Below are 13,123 nucleotides of genomic sequence, written 5' to 3'. Positions count from 1 at the left end.
AGATAAAAGGGAAATAATGACAAAACATTTTCAGTCTGCTTCATGACATGCAAAGAGACGCAATAAGAGCAGCACAGCCAACGGACATGTCACGAGACAATAAAGTAATGCCTACATACTATCGCTGAAGTAGTAAATAGTAGTACAATGAACGTTCTTGCTGCAAGGCAGCGGTGCTACACTCTGCATCACTGAGCAGCCCTGTCTTTGAATTAATTAATTAAATCTAACGATGTTTAGGAGGGCTTTTTTTTTTCTTGCAAACATTCATAGAGTTTGACTTGTGTGTATACATGATCATATGGATGTAGCGTTAGCAACATTAGCAGTTTGCCTGCCATTGTTTCCTGGTCTCCTATATAATAGGTAAAAAGTTAGCATCACTTAGCGAGGCCTTGAGTCCATGATTATGATCCATGACCACCAACCCACTTTCCCTCTCCTGATTTTGCAGCAGGTTTTAAAGACCAACACTTTTTTTCATGAAAAAGTCTGATTTCCAGATGAAGATACCATTTACCAAAATAAGCCAACTTTAAGTGATGTTATTCTAATTTATTAATATGTGGTTCCATAATCCAATGAATCTTTATGTGTGGATAGCAAACATTTCACACAATATTAAATATTCCATTAATTTGCCCCTGTTGACAGAAACTCATAACCAGCATTGCAATAAAAAGTATCATATTTTGATCTCATCTCTTAGCTTCAGTGTAAGTTTATTAGAAATATAATTTAAGGCTGTTGAATTATAGCAGGGCTCCGTACAGCTGGGGACCATTTTATCTAAATAAAATCTAACTTCCACCTGTGGTTGTGCGCATTCGTTTGGTGTGGTAAAAGTAACTGCTTATGCATCCTGTGGGGGTGTAAATCACCCAGACGAACCTTTAAGTTTTGAAGGAAAGTCGCCGGAGAAAAAGATAGATGCTGACTTTCTTCTCGCCCGTCCCGTTCATAAATTACCGGCCCATTGATCCATGGTTGTCTGGGATTCTCGGCGGACCTCCTCCTCACATTCATCACACCCCGCGTCTGCAGCTAAGCCTGAGTGGAAATGTCTCAAACACATCCTCCCCTTCCTGAGAAAGCAGCAGCATGGCCTGTTGCTTGGATACGGCAGTATTTTTTTTTTTTTTTTAGCAAGAGTGCATAAAACCTGGAGGACTGCATTATGCGCCAAGGTGTTTCAGCATCTTAGTTTGTGTTGGACGTCTGGTTTTATATTGAGTGAGTGCTGTTTGCTTTAACAGCAGCTGTGCAGAGTGTTTTTTTTCCCTTTTTGCAGGCTGCCTTTGAGACAATGCAGGGAAACAAGTCAGTGAGAGGCAAGCAGGATATCCAGGCTACTGATAATATTTGCTCTGGACTACTGTAAAATCCAGCAGTAGATGGAAATGAGCCTGGTCATGCGAAGGTGAATCTACTAAAGCAGAAAAAAACGCATCCTGAAACAAAGATTAGCAATCTATTGGCGCTTAACTGCTCAACAAATAAAACTAAATTTGAAATACTCTAAACATTTAATGCTGGTCCATATGATGAAATTCGCACCTAAAAATTTTTCCATTTTTTATTAGTATATTTATTTATTTTTTGTTCAAAGTCTATCCTGCAAAGATGTGAATATCTAAACTATTGTGTTGAAGTGTGGGGTCACACTAACAAAAAAAACATTCAACCATTGATTATTATGCAAAAGAAGGCAATACGAAAATATAATCTAAGAGGAAAATCACATTTCAAAACTAGGTATGTTCAAACAACAAAAGGAAGCTTTAGTTTATCAATTAGCGGAGTGAAGCTCTGGAACAGCTTGCCTGAAAACATTTAACAATGTAGAAGCATCCAGCAATTCAAAAAAGAATATAAGAAAAGTATTTTTGATTAATACAAGAATGAGTAATGTATAAAAAGTTGGCATATTGTTTGTCTTACTGTAAATAATTGTCCTTTACCACCATGACACAGGTAACTGAGGGGTCGGCCTAATAAGCTTATGCTTCATCCTACTCCTTTTTGAAACATGATGCATGCTTATGATAGCCTCGTGAGACCATCCTGATCTCGCAAGCTTTCGAGGTTTCACTCGCAAATCAGTCTGGAGACTCTCCGTTAAAGAAAATTTGGAGCCGTTCACCAAACGAACGTACAATCAGTGTTGGCCTTGAGGCGGGTTGAGGTGTGACGCAACGAGAAGCGTGACCGTTCAGTCTAAAGAACATGGCGGCTTCAGCCGATGAAACTAGCGTTAGCGTGGCTATCGAGCAAGTTTTATCGGAATTACAGAGAATTTCTTCACTGAAAGAAGAGCAAAACACTGCTCTGGAGGCTTTTCTCAGAGGAAAAGAGGTTTTTGCTCTTCTCCCGACTGGTTTCGGCAAGAGTAGCCTGGCTTGTGGTTGTTAGTACGTCATATGTTTGTTAGTACGTCATATGCTTCGTTGATCTGATTGGTTTATTTGGCCCATCTAACACCAACATAGGCCAATCAGCTAACCAGTATTTTCGCCCCTTCCCAAAATTACTTCAACGGAAGGTTTCCAGATGGATATGCGGAGCAAATCCATCTGGCGGAGTCAGGTTATGCTTATGAAGCATTCAATGTAAACATTGTTAAATCATATCAAGTTTCAAAAAATGTTGGTGAAGATTCTGTTTAAATTTCCATGTTGTCTAAACTAAAACAAGGCTTCATTTGGCTACTGTATAAAGCCTCAAACTCAACTTTATTTCTGACATTTGAATTGAAAAAGCTTCCTGGATGCGAAGCGACACGTCTTCAAACTTGGAAACAAAGTCCAGTGGATTTTTTAAAAACTTTTTTTGGAATAAAGATGTGAAGATAATCTTAAGTAGCTTTAGCTTCTCTCTTCCTTCGTGTCGCTGACAAACCTGCCACTGTCGGCATGTTTCACTGAGGTGACAAATACGATCCCACCAGCTGGGTTCCTCTGAACTTGGTGCTGCTCCACATCAGCGCTGCTGTTTTTATGAGTAGCCACTGTATAAAAGGTAAAGGTTGCCTGGGTTTAATTACGCAGCTGTTCTCTACAGTCACGGTGGCTTTCTCCTGATGGAGTATGAATGATCCTCTTTTGTAATGGAGATTAACCTCACTAACAACCTCACTTAGCCTATTTAACTTGCATATCTTAACACGCGGCCCTCGCTAACGAAGCAGCCCCACCTCAGCTGCTTGGGGTTCTCCCACATACAAAACTGCGGTCAATCCTTGCCGTCTTACAGGCTTTTAGGGGTGATAGCATAAGATTAACATATCTGGATACTATGGCGATGCATAATTCATACAGCATCATCATCCCTAATTTGAAGAGATGCGTCCTTTTTCCTTCTGTATTCCAAGTGTAGGACGGAATGAGGCGGGGGGTTTAGGAACCTCCGTGCTCGTTGTGGTCCTCCAGATATCTGTCAACAGATCCTGCCCAGACGTCTCCAAATCTGGCTTCATTCCTAAAGCATAATGGTTTTAGTTTATGCATAATGCAATGTTCTGTTTGTTGGTTATGAAACCTTTATTTCTAGTGACACAGTGACCATCAGTTGAACTTTAGTTGACGTGGAGTTGCAGATGTTCATACATAGATATGCTATCCAGCCAGAAGCGCATATAAACGCCATTTAAATCTCTTTAAACCATTTTTTTCCCCGTTTTGCTCTTTGTTTCCCACACCTGGTGTTATACAGAAACAATCATTTCCTTATCCTCTAACAAAGATATAAAGCAACAGCAGTTAAATTAAATGTGCTCTTCCAAGCCTCCTAAGCTGCACAATGCAAACCCAGAGGAACCTTTTGCTGGTGTAAAATATTAATCAGGGCTGATATTGATTTTGAATAGGGGGAATTTAGAGATCACAGTAGGGGAAGTGGACTCCTGTGAAAATCATCCCTTTTGATCTATTTTACTGACTCTGTTAAAGGTTGAATATCACTGGTTTATTGAAAGATACAGTTTACATAAAGACTTAAATAAAATAACTTAGCTACAGTTAGAAGCATAATAAAATAGCATGTAATAGATTTTTATACTATTTTTATTTGGTTGTTTGAGGTGTAAGAAGGCAAAGGGCACTCTCCTCATGTCTGTTGAAAACCTTTACCATTTATTTTTACCCAATTTCAAATATCCAGTTATGTTATGAAGCAAACACCGATATATATATACCAAATGTTTATGGCAGGAGGTCTCCATGGTAGCGGGCTTAGCAGGGCAGAGATTTTGTTCTGGGAAATTCAGTTAAAAGGACAAAGTTTTACTTCCTTTTGCCAGCAAGTGGTGGAAACACAATCCCCTGTTTTCGTTTTTGTGTTTTTTCACTTAATCTGAGAAATGTTACACAGAGAAAAAGCTAATATCAGCATTTTCAAAGAGCTACTAGGATCTGGCAACACCTGAGCTCTGCTTACGTGACTTAAACCTACTATTCCCATCTGTGCAGAATCATGTCATGCCTACTTATAACTACCTAATAACCTCTTATTTCTGTACTTCTATATTGTGGATTTTTAAAAATTATAAAACAATTTTTGAATGCTATTGTTTGCAGCTTTACTCTAAACATTATGTATATGCATTATAAAAAAAAGTGTTTTGGTAAAGTAATTGTGGTTCTGACTTTGTTTGAACTACACTGTGACCATATGTCAGACAAAATCCTTTACTAGAAACAAAAACTAGAGGGAGCTAAATATCGGACGGTTAATGTCAGATTTAAGATACAGATATGTGTTTAAGAAGTAATGCAGTGTAATTACTGTTTTTATGGAGTTTGTTTTACTGTGGCTACAGCATCTAGAAAAAAGCAGAAATCATAGAAGTTTTTTATGGTTCTATAAGTTAGTCTTATCCAGATTTTTTCACTCTGTGAAAGAAAATATGCAGGATTCTGGATTAGCGAGGACAGTATTACAACAGCTGTTAAAGGGGAACGCCGTTTTTTATTTTCATTGGGCCCTTGATTTTACGTTATTACATCATGTTCTACTCACCCATATGAGTTTCTTGTCATTTGGAGCCGTTCTAAAGATATTCCGTTAGGCTATATCCAAGTAACGTCTTCCTATGGGCAAACGACTTGAAGGCACAAACTAAACTGTTCATAATTTATTCGTTATGGTACGCCAGCATTCCTAACATGCTGGCAAATCACTGCCCCCCAGACATCCAAGGTTATATTTTTTATATTTATATCTTTTAAAAACAAAGCAGAGTGTGTATGACGTCATCTGCGCGCCGGACTGGAGCTGTGACAGGCAACCCGGGCCACAGGCGGCTACGCTCTACTCCTTCTATTCATTCGGCTAGCTAATCTGAATCGTTCAATTCCATTTCGAGAGCGAGATCATCTGTGGTAGTAGCACTAGACATCTTCCAGGCATGTGAGTAAAAATAGCAGCAATTCAGTGGACAGGAAGAATGAATGGTAGCCGGTGCGCAAGGATGACGTCATACACACTCCACTGTGTTTAAAAAAATATATAAATATAAAAATATAACCGCGGATGTCTGGGGGGCAGTGATTCGCCTACATGTTATGAATGCTGGCGTACCATAAATGATAAATTATGAACAGTTTAGTTTGTGCCTTCAAGTAGGAAGACTTTACTTGGATATAAATTAACGGAATATCTTCAGAACAGCTCCAAATGACACAAAACTCATATGGGTGAGTAGAACATGACGTAATAATGTAAAATCAAGGGCCCAATGTAAAAACAAAAAACTGTGTTTCCCTTTAAAATGCTGCTGAGAAAAAATGGAATCATCCATTTGTTGTTGTCTCTTAGGTGGACATGTATAAGTTAATTATGCCAAATTAGAGCAGGTAGGGATTGAAGATATTTGACATGAACATTCACGCAGAATTTTCTAATGACAAAAAGACTGTGGTTTATAAAATCCATTGTCACCCCCACCTGGCACTGGCAGGTTATGCCCAATCGGGTGTCCTCTGTATCTTTAAAGTGTTTTTTGAGCTCTTAGTCATAAAAGACTCTGCCAGACATCTCCTCTGGTCATCTAGGTGCATTTTTTGACTGCTCCATCACCTACCTCGAGCTTTGTTGCTGACATACCGAGTGGACGATGATTCACTGCTCCTATTACTTCTTCTGCTGAGGGGATTTTGGGTGAATCAAGTTTAGTCTCCCTCACTGTTCGCAGACAAACATCAGTCTCTTTCATTGACTTTAAATCTCTGACAGGCTGTCTGGGTATCTGATCTTCTCTCTGAATCACCTCAGTTTAACCTGAGGTTTTTTTTTTTTTTTTCCTTTTTTGGTTGTGGTCCAATTATACGCCTGCAGTACGACTCATATATAGGCAACAACAGCCCTCTTTTCTTCCAGCAACAAGATAAAACAGGTTATTAAATTACCACTAATTACTCACTTCCCAAAGGTGATGGGAATGGGAAAGTGAGGGGAGCCTCCACAGATTGCACGTTTCTGCTTTTGCAGCCTCGTTTGTGGTTCAGCACGTGACGATCTGCATCTCTTCTTTGTTCAAGGCTTCATCTTTTCATCTATCTACAGGAGCTATGAACACATTTTTCATGTTTGTTTACATTTTCTGCTCTCATTCTAAGTCTTTCGCTTATCATCCCCTGACTGAGAGCTACTGTTTACGCAGAACAACCCCGTTTCTGCTTGTAGTTTTTACGTATTCTTTTTTAATTTGATGCTGTTTGAATTTTAGGTAGAAGTTTTAATTTGTCGCTCCTTCTGGAAATGAGTCTGTAGGAGTGTGTGCAGATAAGGACCACCCCCTCAGAGGAATAATGCATTGTTCTGTGTGCGATGTAGCGGGGTGATACGGTGGAAGGGCTTGTCAGGTTTTTTTTTATGGCTTTTTGTTTCCTGGCTCTTTACTCTTTGCTGCTTCTCTCCCACCTGCTCCTCTCTGTCTGGCTCTCTCTAACAAGTCTTTCCCTTTTTTAGAAGATGTTTGCTTTTCAACGAGAAGTCAAACTGATTCTTTAGCAGCAGACACAAGCAATGTTTTAAAAGCCTGCTGACAAACAAGAGTTGGGATCTTGCTTCTCTGTTTACCCAATTCTCTATGTTCCCAATTCCCCTTTGTTTATTCCAAGCATTTAGTTTTTCATTTTAACCTTTGCTTTTTGGAGGTAAGGAATCAGATACCTCCCTGAGTTTTTAATTTATTCTACTTTTTGAGTTGTTTTTTGGGCTTTTGTTGGAGGGAAAAAGGGTGTGCTAGATATCATCTTCTCATTGTTGACCCAATTTTTGCTTATATCTGAGACAATTGACTTCACATTATTTTTTTTAAGAATAGTTTTATACAGAGAACTTGTACAGATCCACGGATCCTTCATCCTGCTATTACTGCTCCACTAGCATTCTTCACAGTTGGTATATTAGAGCCGTAATGTCTGTTTTACTTGCTTTTTTTCACTACATTATGAGAACCACCTTTCTATTTGGTCTCATCCATCCTCAGTATATTGACCAAGGAGTCATGTGGTTTACTTGGATGCAGCTTTAAAAAAATAATGCCTACCTTCAGAAAAAAAATAATAAAGCTTTCTTCTTTAACTCTTCTTTTGATAGCCTTATTATTAACTTTCTTCTTATTATTAACATTCTTACACATTCAACATGTGGAGACCTGTAGAGTTTGACTTGTAGCTCAGGGGTTTTTGCATGAGAGTTGGCTTGGAGCTCGTCGACCTGGCTGTGTTAACTTTTCTATAACTGCTTCTTCTTGTATCTCTGCTTCTTTCTGTTTGTCTGCTTCTGTGTCCTCGGTTACGGCTGCAACTAATGATTATTTTGATTATTGATTGATCTTTTGATTCTTTTTTTGGATTGATATTTGGATAGCTAAAGGTCCCTTAAAGGCAAGGCAAGGCACATTTATTTGTATAGCACAATTCAGTACAAAGACAGTGCAAAGTGCTTTACATGATTAAAATATAGGAAAATAAAACACAATCAGAGCAAGTAGAAGAAAAGATAAAAAAAAAATAAATAATGAAAAAAGATGCAGAAACAAGAAAGAACATCAAAAGCAGTTAGACCAAAAAAAAATAAAAACTAACTAGTGATGATGATTAAAGAAAGATTAAAGAATATTTTTAACAGAATCAAACTGCTGAAAATAAATGTTTTATATTCTGAGTTCTGCATAAAGCATATTGACAGGCAATAGTTATATTTTTTTATCTTAAATGAAAAATATTAATATTTTTTAAACAATTTTGGTATAATTACTGCTCTGTAAGTGGGTTGCTCTGTCAATAATAATAATCTCTGAAGATTATTTCAATAATGATTGATCCGATTGATTGTTTCAGCCCTATCCTCTGCAGATGGCTGCTCACACTAAGTCTGGTTCTGCTGGAGTTTTCTTCCTGTTAAAAGGCCATTTTCCGCTCCACTGTCTCTGCATGCTTGACGTGAGGGATTGCAGGAGTCAATGAGTCTCAGTTTTCTGTTTTGTATCTAACTTTTATCCAAACTGAGTGTATTATCTGTTGAATTGTATCTGTAAAGAGATGACACATGTTTTGAATTGGCACTATGTAAATAAACTAAGCTGAATTGATTTGCCTTGTCTGATACTAGGATCAGGGCCGTACGCAGGGCCCAAAAAATACTGAGGTCAAGAGTCAGAAGTTCTAGGCGGGTTTGGCCTCATGCTCCCTCAGAGGTGTTTTAATTCCATTATTTAAATCTGGCCGTTTTCAGAATTTTAAGGAGCAAATTCTTAATTGTGACTTTGGAAAAGGCCTTGCTGTGAATTTATCCTCTGCTGTCTCCCCTACCAGACATTTCAGACATTATAAACCTGATTTTTATGTCATCTTCCTTTTGAAGCTTCCATCTATGTCACAAAAGACAATCCAGTATAATTGAAATGAGATGCTTAATATTTACTTGAATAATTAAAATAGACACCCAGGCCCTATTACACTATTGTGTTAATGATGGTGCCTAATATAACATATTTTTATTCTAATCTTAAACAATACATCAATTATTATACCTTAAACATCCCACTTTTAAAACAGTTCTGGTGCAGCATCTTCCTTTTCTGGTACCTGCTCTCCCTCTATCTCTCCTCACTGCTCCTCTTGCTGCTCGGCCCAAAGAGGAGCTCGGTTTGACTCTGCCTTTTCCTCCCTATCACGTTTCCCCTTTAGTGAAGAATATCAACACAATTAAAAGCTAAAAGGATAAAAATGAAAGCAATATGCATTTCAACATGTTTCAATGTGTTTTAATAGCTATTTCAACAAGTTAAAATGAAATGAAGCTAAACTAGTTTCCCTGGTTCCAGAGCAGCCCAGAGTAAAAGAATAAAATTGTAATTTAGCTACTAATAAGTATAAATATAAAAAAAAAATGCATAAATATACAAATTAAATCATGTATGTAAGATAATTATAGGAGTCTACAACTTTAAAGCAGTTGTAGATTTTGAGGCTTTTAAAGAACCATGATGACTCTTGAAATAAGGGCAAGTTACCACGGAAAATTATTATTATTTTGAAAATTAACAGATTTTTTTTTTCCCCCCAAAACCAAATAAAAAATATATATATATATATATATATATATATATATATATATATATATATTTTTATTTTTTATTTTTTATTTTTTATATATATACTTGTTTGTCCTACTTGTTAGCCTTTAGGTGTTTGTGCCCATTATGTTACATTGTTCCAGAAGTCTTGTGCAACTTTGTAAGTTTCTGTGGTCCTGCCACATTCTTTTAAGAACAAAAACATTTGCAACCCCTAAATATTCTAAATGAGCCATACTTGCACAATGTTTTTCTGATTGACCTTTATTGAACTTTAAAATATGACGTGCTAACCAAGGTTGTAGGTTCTGACCTTTCAGAGAATTTAGCAGAGTTCCTGCCTGGGAAGATTGCCATCTCATTATACATCTTTTAAACTTTTGTATGATAAACATCAAATAGCTTGGGACCTTTTTTTTTAAAGGTTATTAATGTTTTCTTCCTATCTTAGCATTGAGTTAACTCCAAACTCTTTACTGCAGAAAAGCAAATGGAGGAAATCATTGCTTTTTATGCACCAATAGTTATCGACAAATCAAACGCATTCCAGTTATTGAGGTGAACTTAGGTTTTTGGGTTTTCTATGTTTGTCTTAACGGTGATGCAGATATTACACAATATTTGGTTCCTAAGAAATGCAATAGCTGGTTAAAATGCAAAATGGCTGATGAAGTTTGAAGATCAACAGGTTAAGGTTGGATGTTCGTACTTGTTGAGTCACCAGGAAAACATGTTCTGTTACTGTAAGAAGAAAGGTTTGTAGGTTTGTAATCTGTCTAGGTTTAATTGGGTTGTTTGATAAGAAGTCATTATAGGTCATTTAACATCTTAGATATTAAATATTAAACATTAAACACTAATAAAGATTATCCAGACACTTGGAAAAAAAAATCTTCAGCCCATTTTCACTACTCAAATAAGAAGTAATGCATGTATATAGCTAACTGTAGCTATTATATTCATTTAATGTAGCTTACAGACAGAAAATTATCATCCTTTTTATTAGCTCCAAAAACAAAAGCAGCAAAATCCAACTTTTATCGTCTCACATCTACCATATTTGAAATGACTGGAAACAGAACCAGTATTTTCTCAAATATTCAAACAATAGTAGTATGTAAACAACAGTTTCTTTAGCCTGTAATTGTCACTACAGATTAATTAATCCCTTATAAGTCTTCATTTTAAGCAGTAAAAGTAAATTGGATCCCCCTATGGCTTTGAATATGTAAAGCTATCCCATATTGATAATGCTGAAGGCTCAGCCCCAGGCACACTCACCCTGAGCGCACTACATGAAGACGTCTCTTCTTAGAAATATCATTTATTTGTTACCTGGATCATGGCATCTTCCCTCTAACCCTACGCATGCCTTTGAATTTGCCAAACATACATTAGAATGTTATACACATCTTCCTTCTCCTGATCCGTATCTGCAGAGAACCATTCTCTCGCTCTTTTTTCCCTCTCTCTCATCTGCAGGCCACTCCAGCAAATGTTACCTTTTCATATCAGGAATGGGAAAATAAGCTTTCTTTCTTTTTTTTTTTCATCCTCCCCCTGCAGCACAAGTGGATCTGCAGGCATGATAACCTTCGCTGCTGAACTGCAAATGTCACTTTGGCGAGCCGACCAATCGCAGCTCTTTTTCCTAGTCTGTGTGGCTCTCTTATGGGGTTCGCACCCGTGACACCGAGACTGAGAGGATGTGCTCATATGAATGAGAATGAATTGCAGAGGCTCTCAGGTGTGGCCCATAGAGGCAAACAGAAGTATCATAGAATAGCAGGCAAACCAAGAATAACTGTTGCAGCATTGGACTGAATTTACTTTTTGAAAGCTAATTAGAATATCAAGCTAAGGTAAATATTACATCCAAAAGCCAATTATGGGAAAAGAAACACTTTGTCTTATTAGATTACAGAAAAGATACCAGGAAAGACACAGGAAAGAGCAGTGTCTACTTAGAAAGGACTGGAAAAAAAAAAGTCTACCACCTTAAGTACACTCTACCTTAAAAAAATCACATTGCATTTATTGCTACAGTAGTTGTAATGTTAATACGATGTAATATTAGTAATAACTCAACACAAATGAGTTGGTTTGACAGGTTTTTACCAGAATTTCTGATTGCATTTAGCTTGATCTTAGTGTTAATAGCTGTAAATACCTATATAAACTGAATACCTATTTAAAACGTATTTTGTTACAGTCAGTTTTCTTTCCTGCTTATGTTATCGTAATAGTAATAAAAATAAAATAATTTATTGATCTCACATTGGAGAAATTTACCTTTGCATTTAACCCATCCCCTTGAGGAGCAGTGGGCTGCCATTGCGCGCCTGGACCAATCGGGGGTTAAGGGTCTTGCTCAGGAACCCAGGGTGGAGGCAGTGAGGATCAAACAGGGTACTTGATCTAACCCACTAGGAAATGTTATTGAGGCAATTTGTGCCACTGCCCACATGATGATGTAACAATTTTAAAAAGCTAATTTTCAGCACATTTTCAGTGTTGTAAAACCAAAACTAGATAAAGGTCTATGACATATTACTTTTATCCATTTTTCTTCTTCTTCAGGTAGGTTTGGTGCTGATATAAAGTCATGTCTGGTAGTTGTATATGACTGGGAGTTGCTACTATATGGCTGGGTCAGTTGTCTTTATGCCAATCAACCTGCAGGCTGTTGACTTGACATTTATACATTCTACCTATTATGGTTGTTTTGGAAATAATCTTTCCAACAATGTTTTTTACCCTAAAGGTATCAGAGATAGTCCTTGACACAGCTGGCTGATGGTAACAGGTGGGGGGTGTCGGGATGAAGGACATCTTTGCAGTTTAAAGCTGTACCCATTCACCCTCCAGCACCATTGTTGCTGCCTTGATTGCTTTCTAACATTAACCCACCTTCAAACATAACTTGGCAGGCTGCTGGCTATTCTGCTGGTCTTATGCAACAGCCATTACAAAGCTGAAGTATGTGGCCAAAGCCTTCAGCAAATTCGAGGCAATCAAGCATTTTGCTCCATATAGACCCTTTGCCTCACATCTTGCGTGAGTGCAGTCTGGTCGCTGCTCATCAGCTCATATCGTACCCCACACACAGAACTAAAAAAGCAAATCAGGACAGGGTGGGAATTTGCATGCTAGGTAATTCTTTCTTCACCCAAAGATCAGAAAATTGAGTCCAGCTTTGATTATGAATTATAATACAACACCGCTGTAATCGGGGTTTGCTCTTGCCCTCAAGCTTCGTCTGTTTGCTGGAATATTCTAAGCACTGAGAGCATATTTAGAGCAGAAAAATGTCATTGACTGTAACCCCTGTAAAGAGTTTACACTTGCCTTATTTTAGTTGCTGGTGATGAAAAGGCTTGTTTTGTGCCACACTGAATTCATTCTGTTTGTTAAATGGAGTGCGGCAGCTCATCACTTTTGCTCCGTCCCACAGATTCACTCCACAGTCAGCAGAGTTTCAGGAATTTGTATTTCCTCAGCATATCTAAAGAAAAGATGTCTTACATTCCTAAAAGCTGT

At 37.6% G+C, this 13,123-nt stretch overlaps 1 protein-coding gene across 11 annotated transcripts in view; it reads left to right on the top strand.

Annotated features, from left to right (window-relative positions):
- vav2 (vav guanine nucleotide exchange factor 2) overlaps nucleotides 1–13,123 on the top strand; it is a 294,588-nt gene that overhangs the window by 78,476 nt on the left and 202,989 nt on the right. The window lies entirely within an intron of this gene.

Source organism: Cyprinodon variegatus, unplaced genomic scaffold (genome assembly GCF_000732505.1).
Source record: "Cyprinodon variegatus isolate N-32 unplaced genomic scaffold, C_variegatus-1.0 Scaffold32, whole genome shotgun sequence".
In the NCBI taxonomy this organism is placed as follows: domain Eukaryota; kingdom Metazoa; phylum Chordata; class Actinopteri; order Cyprinodontiformes; family Cyprinodontidae; genus Cyprinodon; species Cyprinodon variegatus.
Note: the sequence above shows the minus strand (reverse complement) of the source record. Positions and strands in the feature narration are given on the sequence as shown.